General features: G+C 46.7%; 1 long non-coding RNA gene across 1 annotated transcript in view; it reads right to left on the bottom strand.

Annotated features, from left to right (window-relative positions):
- LOC141093145 (uncharacterized) overlaps positions 1-13,781 on the bottom strand; it is a 66,689-nt gene that overhangs the window by 28,682 nt on the left and 24,226 nt on the right. The window contains exon 2 of the long non-coding RNA XR_012232993.1: positions 8,129-8,245. This is a non-coding gene — a long non-coding RNA (uncharacterized lncRNA). The remainder of the gene's footprint in view (positions 1-8,128; positions 8,246-13,781) is intronic.

Here is a 13,781-nt window from a genome sequence, read left to right as displayed (position 1 = left end):
TGACGAGGCGTCTAGGTTCATCGTAGGCACGCTCCACGGCTACTGCTAGTTGTTGTGGTAAGATCAGGGATCTGCAATCTGCATAGTTACCAACTTCTCTGGTTTTTCTGGGCTTGGCATGTTTAGGTTTTTTCCTCCTCGATGACCCATTCATAACAGGAACTGCTACTAGATGTAATACTTTGGGTGTCTTCATCCTGTTGCTGGTTGCTTGCCAATCGCATGTACTCTGCTTCCCACAGGGAGAGATAGGGACTCGTCGGGGTAATTGAAAGGGCCACAGAAACGTCTATTGCCTGCGAGGACGGCATATCCGCTACCTCTGATGGCGCTTCTGCGGCTGTTGGGGACTGAGCCAATGCTGCGGCTGGTTGCTCAGAATCCAATTCTTCAGTGTCCATCGGGACCTCGGGTGGCAGCACGCAGTCTGGGGCTGCCGGCGGAGGTCAATTGGGCCAATTCTATCTGTGGGTTCCGATCCCAAGGCTAGGGTCAGGTCGAGGGCAGTGGTCGTACCTTGTGCCTCCAGGCGAGTTTCCAGTCTCGGCACCCGGCAGTGGACAGAGGCAGCCGCAACTCCCGGAGTTGTTGATGGGGTGGACCGCTGCTGGATCCGGGCAGGTGCAAGGCCGGTTCTGACCGGGGTCATCGTTGGAGGCGGGTGCAACCACGCCCGGTCCAGACGGGGACACGGTCCCGGCCCTCCGTTCTGCTCCAGAGCCCTCATATATCTCCTCCGGACAGGACTCATCTAATGGCAATATCGGTTGTAAGGTGGTGGCGGACGCTGCAGAGGATGTATTAGCGGTCGCAGCCTCCGCAGGGGTGGCCTGGGGGCGGCTTGGGTGCGAGTGGCTTCTCCTCCCCCCGTTCTTCTGTCTTTGCTTTGTCTTCTTTTCTCTTTCATCATGGCATTCTGGCGTTCTTCTCCTTCCTCTCTTGGCCCCTTTCCCGCCACTGGCTTCTGCCCCTCCTTCTTGCGGTGGCGTCTTCCAGCGCCTCCATACCAAGCCAGTATACGAACCCCTCGGGGGGTGGGCCATGTTGCTGTCACATAGTAATTCAGGCAGGGGAGGCCAAAGACTGTTCACGGTCTTTTCCTAGGACCTCCCATCTCGTCACGCCCTTCTTCTCCACGCCAACGGCCATTTTTGATGTTCATTTCACAGTCTATTAAATTGGGTCTTCTGCACATTCTCAAAAGTTTTAAGGCCTACAAATCCTAGGCACACAGAACCCAATGGCATTGGGTCTCGTCATCCTGTTCGTGATGCCAAGTTGGGTCACCCTCCCAGGGCTGTGGGGTACTCGGTGCCAGGCCGGTATCAGTGGGATGTGTCACAGCGGCAGTGACCCGGACCGTGGCCCTGGGCGCCCAAGTAATAGGAAGATGTGAATGGTGGAATGTAGTTAAATGAATAGTTCGTGACGCCATCTCTGGTGTTCGGCAAGGGAGGTGTTAAGCCGACGCTGCAGACAGATCCTCCGGGACAGATGGTGTGGTGCAGCAATGAGGTTATAGCCCTCCACAGGCAGGGCTGTTGTCCCAGGGCAGTGTAGATGTGGAGACACTTAGATGGTGTAGTGTTTGGCGCAGGGGATGCAGCAGTGCCAGGCGGACGGACGCGGGAAGGAATGGAGGACACCAGGGCATGTAGTTCCAAAGCTTTACTCACAGTCTGTAGTGCCCGCTTCTGTGCCGTGTCCTCCGGGTCAGGGACTCAGTCAACCTCCAGGCAAGATGGAATGCTCCCTTCCACACTCCGCCAACTTATGTGCCTTTTCCTGAATGTCTCCTCTATAGCGCCTTTAAGTGTGAAGATCTCCTAGTACTGTGTTACAGTGGAGTTCCTCCTGACAGATGTTCCCAAGAACTCTACTTGCACGGCAGACAGCTGTAGCCTGCTTCGCGGACTCTCTACTCCTAAGTCCCGGCTCTCTCTCCGTGTTGCTGTTTTGTCCTCAAGTCTTAGATGGGAGTAGTGCATTTACAGCCCACTACTCCACCGGTGTCTGCTGCAGAACCATTAGTGTCCATACAACCTCGGGGACCGGGCCCCGGCCTTGCGCTTAGAACTTCTAGGCAGGGTTCTTCCTCTAACCCACGTCCTCTGTGTTCCCTTTTACTCCTACATTCCGTACTTGTCTTTTCCCTTCTATGGAAGCTCTGGCTTCAGTTCAATGTCCTTCTCCTTCCTTCCTTTCCCGTGCCAGCTGGCTCAGATCACTGAGGCAGCTGCAGCACTCCTTCCTCCATCCCTCTTCCAGGGATCCCCACTCCTCCCGAGTGGCTTCCTTCCTCACTGACCTACTCTCAGACTGACCTGTAATCCTAAATCATCCCTCTCATATATATATATTCTGAACTCCACCCACCTCCCCGCACGTCTAGTGTTCCAAGCAAGGAACCACCAAAGGTGCTCTGCTTCTCTCTAAGCAAGGAGCCGCAATGTGGTTTTGCTGAACTACTCTATTGTGTGGGGTGCGAGTGTTGGAGCATGGTCAGGAGCCTCCAACTTACCTGGATGGTGGGGCACCACACCTTAGGAGAAGGTGCAGTACCTCTGTGGCGACTAAGCCTCAGGGGCGCCACAAATGTATGAAAGATGATTATCCACATCAAGGAGGCATGCTGGTATGACTTATTTCACCTGTATACAACCTGTATGCCCATATCCATAACTCAAAAAGGTCAAAAAGGTGACAGATTCCCTAAGAGGTAATCCTATTTTTTTCTTTTGCCAGGAGTTGGGTCAAGTGGTCCTGATGCGAATTCTTTCTCATCGTGACAGTTATGGCCATTTGTCATATGGCTTTCCCAGACTAATGTCACTGCCTCAATATTCACCACATCATCACTCACATGTAGTACATGGGATAGGGCCGACACCATCAGCGACTGCTCTGTACCCAAAGTGTAGTCTCCTCCACTAAAGTCCTTTCACATCATAAATCATGTAGTGGACGTCATATTCCATAGTCACCAGGGAAGGACTGGGACAGAAAGGGTTGCAATCGCATCAGGGCCCTGGCGCCTAGGAGGGCCCAAAATCCCTTTGACCTTTATGAAAATACCAATGCTATTAAAGACTTTCAATAATTGGGACCCATGCTGTTCAAGTTACGCACTGCGTATCATCGCCATCTCCCAGTGCCAGCACTGGAGAATCACAGCAAGCGAGTTCTGTGAGGATTCAGAAGTATTAGATTGGGCTAATTAGATAAGTGGGACTAGAATTTTTAATTGTTTTGTATTTTTTATGTGCTGTTTGTCTCTTTTATGTTATACATTTGATCTTTTATCTTTGGTCTATTTAAACCAAACAAGTTCTTTTCATGGCAGAGTATTTTTGCATGTTTGTTATACAGTGTTTCTCTGTGTTTCATTCTTTTGGTGGTGTGAACACTGTCCTACCGACTTGAGAACAGATAATGTAGTAGATGTCACCTGCAGTCTTATGTAACACCCGGGGCGTAACTAGAACTGATTGGGCCCCATAGCAAACTTTTAAACGGGGCCCCCTCAAAGACACACCCCCTTCAAGACACACACCCTTACCGATAATGCATACTAGAGTCACATTAAGTAACAGAATTAGAAATAATGTAACACAATTATTCCTAATCCTGTAACTCAGTCAATACAATCAAATTAGTTAAGCATTAATAATTTTATATTTAAAGTTGCTGACCCAGTACCACATGGTATATAGCCCAGCCACACATGGTATACAGCACCCAGCACCACATGGTATATAGCACACAGCACCACATGGTATATAGCACCCAGCACCACATGGTATATAGCACCCAGCACCACATGGTATACAGCACCCAGCACCACATGGTATATATAGCGCCCATGGTAAACAGCACCCAGCATCACCCGGTACATAGCACCCAGCACCACATGGTATACAGCACCCAGCACCACATGGTATACAGCACCCAGCACCACATGGTATATAGCCCAGCCACACATGGTATACAGCACCCAGCACCACATGGTATATAGCGCCCAGCACCACATGGTATATAGCGCCCAGCACGACATGGCATATAGCACCCAGCACCACATGGTATATAGCGCCCAGCACCACCTGGTATATATAGCACCCAGCACCACATGGTATATATAACACCCAGCACCACATGATATATATAGCGCCCAGCACCACATGTTATATAGTGCCCAGCACCACATGGTATATAGCGCCCAGCACCACCTGGTATATATAGCACCCAGCACCACATGGTATATATAGCACCCAGCACCACATGGTATATATAGCACGCGGCACCACATGTTATATAGCGCCCAGCACCACATGGTATACAGCACCCAGCACCACATGGTATACAGCACCCAGCACCACATGGTATATAGCCCAGCCACACATGGTATACAGCACCCAGCACCACATGGTATATAGTGCCCAGCACCACATGGTATACAGCACCCAGCACCACATGGTATATAGCACCCAGCACCACATAGTATATAGTGTCCAGCACGACATGGTATATAGCGCCCAGCACCACATGGTATATAGCCCAGCCACACAAGGTATACAGCACCCAGCACCACATGGTATATAGCACCCCGCGCCACATGGTATACAGCACCCAGCACCACATGGTATATAGCACGCAGCACCACATGTTATATAGCGCCCAGCACCACAAGATATATATTGCCCAGCACCACATGGTATATAGCGCCCAGCACCACATGGTATATATAGCGCCCAGCACCACATGACATATATAGCACCTAGCACCACATGGTATATAGCGCCCAGCACCACCTGGTATATATAGCGCCCAGCACCACCTGGTATATATAGCGCCTAGCACCACATGGTATATAGCACCAAGCACCACATGGTATATAGCGCCCAGCACCACCTGGTATATATAGTGCCCAGCACCACATGATATATATAGCGCCCAGCACCACATGATATATATAGCGCCCAGCACTACATGGTATATAGCGCCCAGCACCACATGGTATATAGCGCCCAGCACCACATGGTATATAGCACCCAGCACCACATGGTATATAGCGCCCAGCACCACATGGTATATATAGCACCCAGCACCATATGATATATATAGCACCCAGCACCACATGGTATATAGCGCCCAGCACCACCTGGTATATATAGCGCCCAGCACCACATGTTATATAGCACCCAGCACATGATATATATATAGCACTCAGCACCACATGGTATATAGCGCCCAGCACCACCTGATATATAGCGCCCAGCACCACATGGTATATAGCGCCCAGCACCACATTATATATAGCACCCAGCACCATATGATATATAGCACCCAGCACCACATGGTATATAGCGCCCAGCACCACCTGGTATATATAGCGCCCAGCACCACATGGTATATAGCGCCCTGCACATGGTATATTGCCCCCCCGCCGAGAATGGCCCCACAGTCCAGCACACACAACAATATATTAATTAAAAAGACAAACATTATCCTCACCTCCTCCTCGTGCCTGCGCTGCTCCCATCTCCTGTCTCCTGCTCCTCTGCCTGGCTGCCACTCAGTGAGAGCGCGATGACGTCATCGCGCACCCGCTGTGTCACAGGCAGAGCGGGGAATGATAGGAGAGGGAGCGTCAGCTGACGCTCTCTCCTCCATCATTGCGACGGCGGCGGCAGGCGGCGCTGGGGGGGCAGGCGGGCCCCCAAGACACCGTTGGCCACAGCACCCGCTGGAGCGCCACTGTACTTCATTGCACTACCGGGTAGCGCCGATCGGAGCCGGGGCCCCGGGCCCCTATATGGGCCGGGCCCCAAATCAACCGCTTCAGCTGCTACCCCGGTAGTTACGCCACTGTGTAACACCACAGATAACACAGTGATAGCTCTCTGAGAACAGATAATGTAGTTGATATCACCTGCAGCCCTATGTTACACCAGAGATAGCAGTGATAACTCTCACAGAACAGATAATGTATGTCACCTGCAGTCCTATGTAACACCACAGATAGCATACACTATATGAGGTGGGCTGCATTATACCCTATGAGGGTGCTACATTATATTCTATGGTGGGACTGTGTTATACCTTATGAGGGGGTTGCATTATATTTTGTGGGGTGCTGCAATAAATTCTATGAGAGGGGGCAGCATTATATATTATGAGGGGGGCCACATTATTTGATGAGGGGGGGCTACATTATATTCCATGAAGGGGCTACCCCTCTATGATTCTATGATTCTACCCCAACCCCTGCTACATAATTAAAATGTGTACTACCTTTTATTATACCCTGATATTAGCGTGTTTTACCACACAATTGGTGGTCTTGTATTTATTTCTATGTAGCTACATAGGGGGCCCCAAGAATGATTTTCTCTGGTGGGCCCAAGGTGCTCCAGTCCGATGCTGGGGACAGCACATGGGGTAGACAGGTCAAAGAAGAGAGCACAGACGGGAGAAGTAAGCACATGGGGAAAAAGAGAGTGGATAGGTGGGTGAGCGCATGGGGGGGAGAGATTCTCAATGCTGCAAAGCCTGCCCCCATTGTGACATTACTGCCCCCCTGATGCGATAGCATCGGGCCTCCATCTAGTGTGTGTGTATATATATATATATATATATATATATATGTGTGTATTCTATCCATCCTATTCTAACTTGATGAAATGTTGGGTTTTCATGGATATAGGTGCTTAAAATTCGGACAGCACTTGCATGGTCCGAGTGCCGTGCTTTTTTTTTATTGCACCCATTGACTTGCATTGATCTGAGCTGAGAAAAAAAATCACAGATTAGCAGGGACGCATAGAATAACATTAGTCAGAATGCAATCCAATTTTTTATTGGATTGCACTTTTCTGTTTTTCTCGCAAATGAGGATGAGCCCAAAGTCAAATAAAATGTTCCTTTTTTTCTGGTGTATTGCCATGCACCCCTTTGTACCAAAACAAGGTTAACTGGCTTTGGGTTTGTAATTTTTAGTGTCCTCCTCCTCCACCATATCTACAGAGTCATGATCTGACCCTCTCTCCTAATTTTTCAATTTTTGAAGGCTGTATTGGAGGATTGCCTACTATATAATTTTTAGAGGCCTACCTCTAATTTAATATATATATACCGAGTCACTGGCACGATATCTGAAAGGAGATACGTGTCACTGTGCATACTGCGGAATGTAAAAACAGAGTGTTTTTGCCCTCAGCACGCTAAGTGTTCTGAGGGTTAATAGGAACCTATGCTATAGGCTGGTTTTAGTGGACCTCCATAGAGCGGATGGGTGGAGGTCCACCGTATCTCCACCTGCAGAGTCCTAACAGGACCTGTGTGAGGTCAAGGTCATGTGACTATCACATGAGTGTTAAATACTTGGCCATAAGAGTCAGTGTGTGGTGTGTCTTGGGAGAGCAAGGAACTCCCACACAGTTCCCGGAAGAGCTAAGGACTGTGCGGGATAACTGCACGTGAACCCTGCAGGGAATGGACTTATAAAGGCTGTGCTTTTGTTTGTTTTACCGTTATGCCAGCAACACTGTTTATATTGCTGAACCCTTCCTAGGTTTATGTCATCCACAATAAACCAGCAGGTGATTCTCTACCAGAACGATTCCTGTGTCTACCTGAGGAAGCAGCCAAGTGTGTCCGTAAAGTCATTGTGCACTTTTGACCAGTCACTGGAAAGCAACAAAAAACGATAGAAATGTGAAATCTGCTCAAAATAAAAGAAATACCATCCCAGTTTCATACCTATACAGTGCAGTTCAATGTGGGCTCCATTTCTTGTCCTACACACATCCAAACAATCGTGAAGTTCTTGCCACACACGGGTAAGGAAGTCCAGTGTATCAGAGTGAATGACGTCTGTGATTCACTGTTTTAAGTGATCAATGTCATTGATACCAAGGGCGAACACTGACAGCTTGGGGCCCCTGTGCAAGAAATGTGTCTGGGCCCCCTTCCTTTATGGCAACAAAGCTATATATATATATTGCGCCACACACATACATGTATATATTACATAGTCTCCTTTATTATGTATATTGCCTTATTATGCAGTGCCCTCTCTTGCTATGTACAGCATATTGGATTATATAGAGCTCTGTTTTTTATTACATACCGTCCTGTCTTGTTAGCTGTATAATGCAATGATGGCTAGGAAAGCTTCCTTTCTAATGGAGGAGATGATGGACTGGTAGTCTGGTCACCGGCTCCTCCTTCAGCAGTCATTTTATATCTAAAAAGAGAGGGGACTTTGTAATAAAAGAGGGCACTGTTAATAACAAAATTAAAAAGAATACACTATGTAAGAGTCAGTACTATACATAACATCAGAGGATGCTATATAATAAGGGACGGCACCATATATAACTAGAGAGGGTGGTAGGTAATAAGGGACAATGTTATACATAATAAAAGAGGAAACTATGTAACTAAGGATGGTGTTATACAGAATTAGTGAGTACACTATATGCTAAGGGATTGTGTTATACATAATAAGTACGAATACTATATGCTAAGGGACTGTGTTAGACATAATAAGCAATAATAATGTCTTCCTCCACCTTCCCCTGTTCCTAAGTCCATTATACGTCCCCCTTCCTCCCATCCTAATCCCCTAAACACTTCATTGTCCTCCTCTCCCCACATCCCATTATTGTCCTCTCCCCCACCCCATCATTGCCCTCTTTCCCACCACTATCATTGCTTTCTCCCCTGCCATTCCATCATTGCCTTCTCCTCCACCACCCCATCATTGCCTCCTTCCCCATCACTCCCATCATTGTCTTTTCCACTACCACCATCATTGCCTTCTCTCCAACCCCATCAGTGTGCCCTTTCCACCACTTCCATCATTTTCTCTTCCCCCACCATCCCCATCATTGCCCTCTCCATCACCCCCATCATGGCCTTCTCTCCATCACCTCCATCATGGCCTTCTCCCCATCACCTCCATCATGGCCTTCTCCCCATCACCTCCATCATGGCCTTTTCCCCATCACCTCCATCATGGCCTTTTCCCCATCGCCTCCATCATGGCCTTCTCCCCATCGCCTCCATCATGGCCTTCTCCCCATCACCTCCATCATGGCCTTTTCCCCATCACCTCCATCATGGCCTTTTCCCCATCACGGCCTTTTCCCCATCACCTCCATCATGGCCTTTTCCCCATCACCTCCATCATGGCCTTCTCCACCTACACACACACATACACACCGATCCACACACACACATAAATACATGACATACATACATACACACACATCCACTCCACACACATACTACATCATTGCCTCCTCCCATTACTCCCATCACACTACATACATACACACACATACACAGTCATACGCACACACACAGCAGCAGTGACAGGCAGCACAGTACCTCAAATGTCCGCTCCGCAGCATCACCGCCTCCGCCCTCCGGCTGCTTCCTGTGTCTCCGGCACAGCAGCTGCGCCGCTGAATGACGTCATTCAGCGGCGCACTCCTCTCTGTGTCAGAGAGACACAGAAAGCGCTGGCGCCGGGCAGGAAGGATTCTTGCAGCTCTGCTCCTGCTGTTTTCTCTTGCAGGCAGCCGAGCTGTTGGGATCTCTCCCTGCCCGCCGCTACACATGAGGGCAATCTGGCCAGGGGCAAAACCTCAGGCTAATTCGCAGGTAAAACCGCAGGTCTTTTGACCTGCAGATTTATCTGTGGAATTTACAAAATCCGCGCGGCCAAATCCACAGAGCATTCCGCAGCGTGTGCACATACCCTAAGGGCGTCAGATCTGGGGATCATGGTATACTTGTATACTTTCCTGTGACTGGTCAAAAGTGCACCATGACTTTACGGACACACTGTATATCAGTTCAAACCAGAAGTTTACATACACTATATAAAAAGACACACAGGCCTGTTTTTTTTCAATGTTTCACAAGAAATCAGAATAAACCTTTCCCTTTTTAGGTAAATTAGGATTACCATAATTATTAATATTTGCAAAATGCCAGAATAATGAGCGATAGGGAAGGTTTTAAGGATTTTTTTATTACTTACTGCAAAGTCAAAAGTTTACATACGCTAAGATAATTATACCTTTAACCCCTTTCCGACATCAGGCATAAATTTAAAGGAGAAATTGGCCCCCAAAGTTGTTGTACAATTTATCCTGAGCACGCTGATACCCCATATATGCAGGTAAACCACTGTTTGGGCGCATAGCGGAGCTCAGAAGGGAAGGAGCGCCGTTTGACTTTTTAATGCAAAATTGTTGCATTTGGAGAGCCCCTGATGTGCCTAAACAGTGGAAACCCCCCACAAGTGACACCATTATGGAAAGTAGTTCCCCTAAGGAACTTATCTGGATGTGTGGTGAGCACTTTGAACCCCAAAGTCCTTCACAGAAGTTTACAATGTAGAGCCGCAAAAATAAAAAAATATTATTTTTTCACAAAAATGATCTTTTCGTTCCCAAAGTTCTATTTTCCCAAGGGTAACAGGAGAAATTTGACCCCAAAAGTTGTTGTGCATTTTGTCCTGAGTAGGCTGACACCCCAAATGTGGGGGTAAACCACTGTTTGGGCGCATGGCAGAGCTCGGAAGGAAAGGAGCACCGTTTCACTTTTTCAACCCAAAATTGGCTGGAATTGAGATCAGATGCCATGTCACGTTTGAAGAGCCCCTGATGTGCCTAAACAGTGGAAACCCCTCCCCAGTTCTAACTCTAACCCCAACACATCCCTAACCCTAATCCCTACCCTAACCATAACCCTAATCCCTACCCTAACCACAAACCTAACCCTAATCCCAACCCTAACCCAAAATTTAGCCCAATTTTAACTCCAACCCTAACCCCAACACACCTCTAACCCTAATCCCAACCCTATCCCCACCCTAACCCTAATCCCAACCCTAACCCTAAATCCCAACCCTAACCCTAACTTTAGCAGTAACCCTAACCCTAACTCCAACCCCAACCCTAACCCTAATGGGAAAATAGAAATAAATACTTTTTTATTTTTATTATTTTTTCCCTAACTAAGGGGGTGATAAAGGGGGGTTTGATTTACAGAGACATGTGAAGTCTTGTTTTGTGCTGGACGAGTTGACATTTTTATTGGTACCATTTTCAGTCACATGACATTTTTTGATCCTTTTTATTCTGATTTTTGGGAGGCAGAATGAACAAAAACCAGCAATTCAAGAATTTATTTTGGGCGGGACGTTTACACCGTTCCACGTGTGGTAAAATTGATAAAGCAGTTTTTTTATTCAGGTCAATACGATTACAGTGATACCTCATTTATATCTTTTTTATGTTTTGGCTCTTTTATACAATAAAAATTTTTATATAAAAAATAATTATTTTTGCATTGCTTTATTCAGAGAGCTATAACTTTTTTATTTTCCTGGTGATAGAGCTGTATGGGGGGCTGATTTTTGTGGGACAAGATGCCGTTTTCAGCGGTACCACATTTATTTATATCTGTCATTTTGATTGCGTGTTATTCCACTTTTTGTTCAGTGGTATGATGAGAAAGCATTGTTTGTTTGTTTTTTGTTTTTTATTAATGTTTTTTCACTAAAGGGGTTAACTAGTGGGACAATTTTATAGGTGAGGTCGTTATGGACGCGGGGATACCAAATATGTGTACTTTTATTGTTTAGATTTTTTTCATTCAAATATTTATTGCTTGAATAAATATTGATTGTTGTATTTTTTTAACATATTTTTACAATTTTTTTTAATTTTTTTTTATTTAGTTCTTACTTTTACACTTTGTCCCACTATGGGACACTCATTCTGTGCAGGATGATCGCTTCTCTATCATGCAGATCTGCCTGCTAGAGAAGCTGTCAGCGCTGCAGCTTCAATATACCGACCTGAGAGACTTCCTGGTCATCACTGCGCATGACAGGAAGTCTCTCAGGCCAGAAGACCCGGATGTTGCCATGACATCGGCTCTCCATGGCAGTGATCGGGACCCCGCGTCATGCCGCGGGGTCTCCGATCCAAAGGCAGAGGGACTGTCACAGCTGACAGCCCCTCTGTCTGCACCCGGAACGCTGCGATCATCTTTGATCGCAGTGTTCCGGGGGTTAAATTGCTGGGAGCGGTCCGTGACACCTCCTGGCACTTAGTGCCGGTTGTCAGCTGTGAGAATCAGCAGTCACCCTGCCGCGATCAGCCGCGCTCCCCCTGACTCAGTAGGGAGGTTGTTCCAAATATTTTGGAGAATTCATCACAGATTTTCTGTGTATGATGTATTGTGCAAATCCTTCTGTCTTTTTATGTAATCCCAGACAGACTCGATGACTTTGATATCAGGGATCTCAGGATGCCATGTCATCACTTTCAGGACTTCTTGTTCTTCTTTACTCTGAATCTAGTTCTTAATGACATTGGCTATATGTTTGGGGTAGTTGTCTTTCTGCAGAATAAATCTATACATGCTTGTGGCCTGTGCTACTTCGAAATTTATTCTCACAAAACAAAATTAATAAATTAAAAGCTTCTACAATACAGCTGTGTTACAATGTGTATTTGCGTATGCCAACCTGTTGACAAATTAAAAGTAGATATGGTCCGAATTTGAGTCACAAATTTATTTCATATTGACTACCACTGGTGTAATGTGTTGATTGTTCTGTACATTGCTTGATAATGAGATGCCTGAGCCCTAAGAATGTTTTAAAGGGATTTTCTCATTTCAAATTTATATTTCTGTTACAAATTTATTGAGGCTGTGTTAAAGGGGTTGTCCGGGCTTTTCACATAATCTCAGTACATATCTGGGCTGCAGAATTATGACAATAAGTCATTTCCTTTCTGTCACTAGTTTGCACGGTTTTCTAGATATTCTGAACAGAACGTCCAATGGGGGGGGTGTTATGGCATTGAAATGAGAACTAGTCATAACCTCCTACTCTACTCCAAACATGCCCTCTATAGCAACAACCCCACCCTCCATAGCTACAGGCCCTCCCCGTCCACATGAAGCAGCCCTCATCACACAATAATGAATTCTTCCCCTCCAGCAGCCTCAGTGCAGAGAGCTGCTCCTCCCCCAGACACACGCTGAACAGTTATCTCTGGAAAGTGAATCTAGTGAGGAAGGAAAATCGTCCTGTATTCTGGGCCACTCCATGATTACAATACATAACTCATTATCAGTAATTCCTTCCCTCACTGTCCCAGGCTGCTGGCAGCAGTGAGAACAGACAGTGATGGGGGTCTGCAGGTTCTAATCTGCACAGGGGATGGCAGTCACTGATGTAATCTGTTGTGTGACAAAGCTTCTGCTGTGTGAATGAGACAGCTCTGTGTCACTGATGTCTTCACACAGCAGCAGATTTGGTGCAGTGTATGTGTGAGCACTGTGTCTCTAATGACACAAATACTGATGGGAGCAGCCTGTCCAATCAGCAGCTGTAACAGTGTGAAATGTTGGGGGGTGTATGTATGTATTGTGCTGCTTTCACAAATATAGGATCACTGCTGTTTTCTTTCCAATGCTGGAATAATGATAAAGATGAGCGCTGGTGCAGTTTACTGCCAGCCAATGAGTGAGCAGTGGGTGGTGCTGGTCACTGGAGCTTGCTGGGAGTTTGGTGGAGCTTTGCAAAGGGTCTGAATACTTATGACCATGTGATATTTCAGGTTTTTTATTAATAAATTTGCAAAATTTTCTACATTTGTTTTTTTTCAGTCAAGATGGAGTGCAGAGTGTACATTAATGAGAAAAAATGAACTTTTTTGAATTTACCAAACGGCTGCAATGAAACG

Source organism: Dendrobates tinctorius, unplaced genomic scaffold (genome assembly GCF_039654945.1).
Source record: "Dendrobates tinctorius isolate UK_male_01 unplaced genomic scaffold, ASM3965494v1 ptg000062l, whole genome shotgun sequence".
Taxonomy (NCBI): domain Eukaryota; kingdom Metazoa; phylum Chordata; class Amphibia; order Anura; family Dendrobatidae; genus Dendrobates; species Dendrobates tinctorius.
This window is presented reverse-complemented; position numbering and strand designations above follow the sequence as displayed.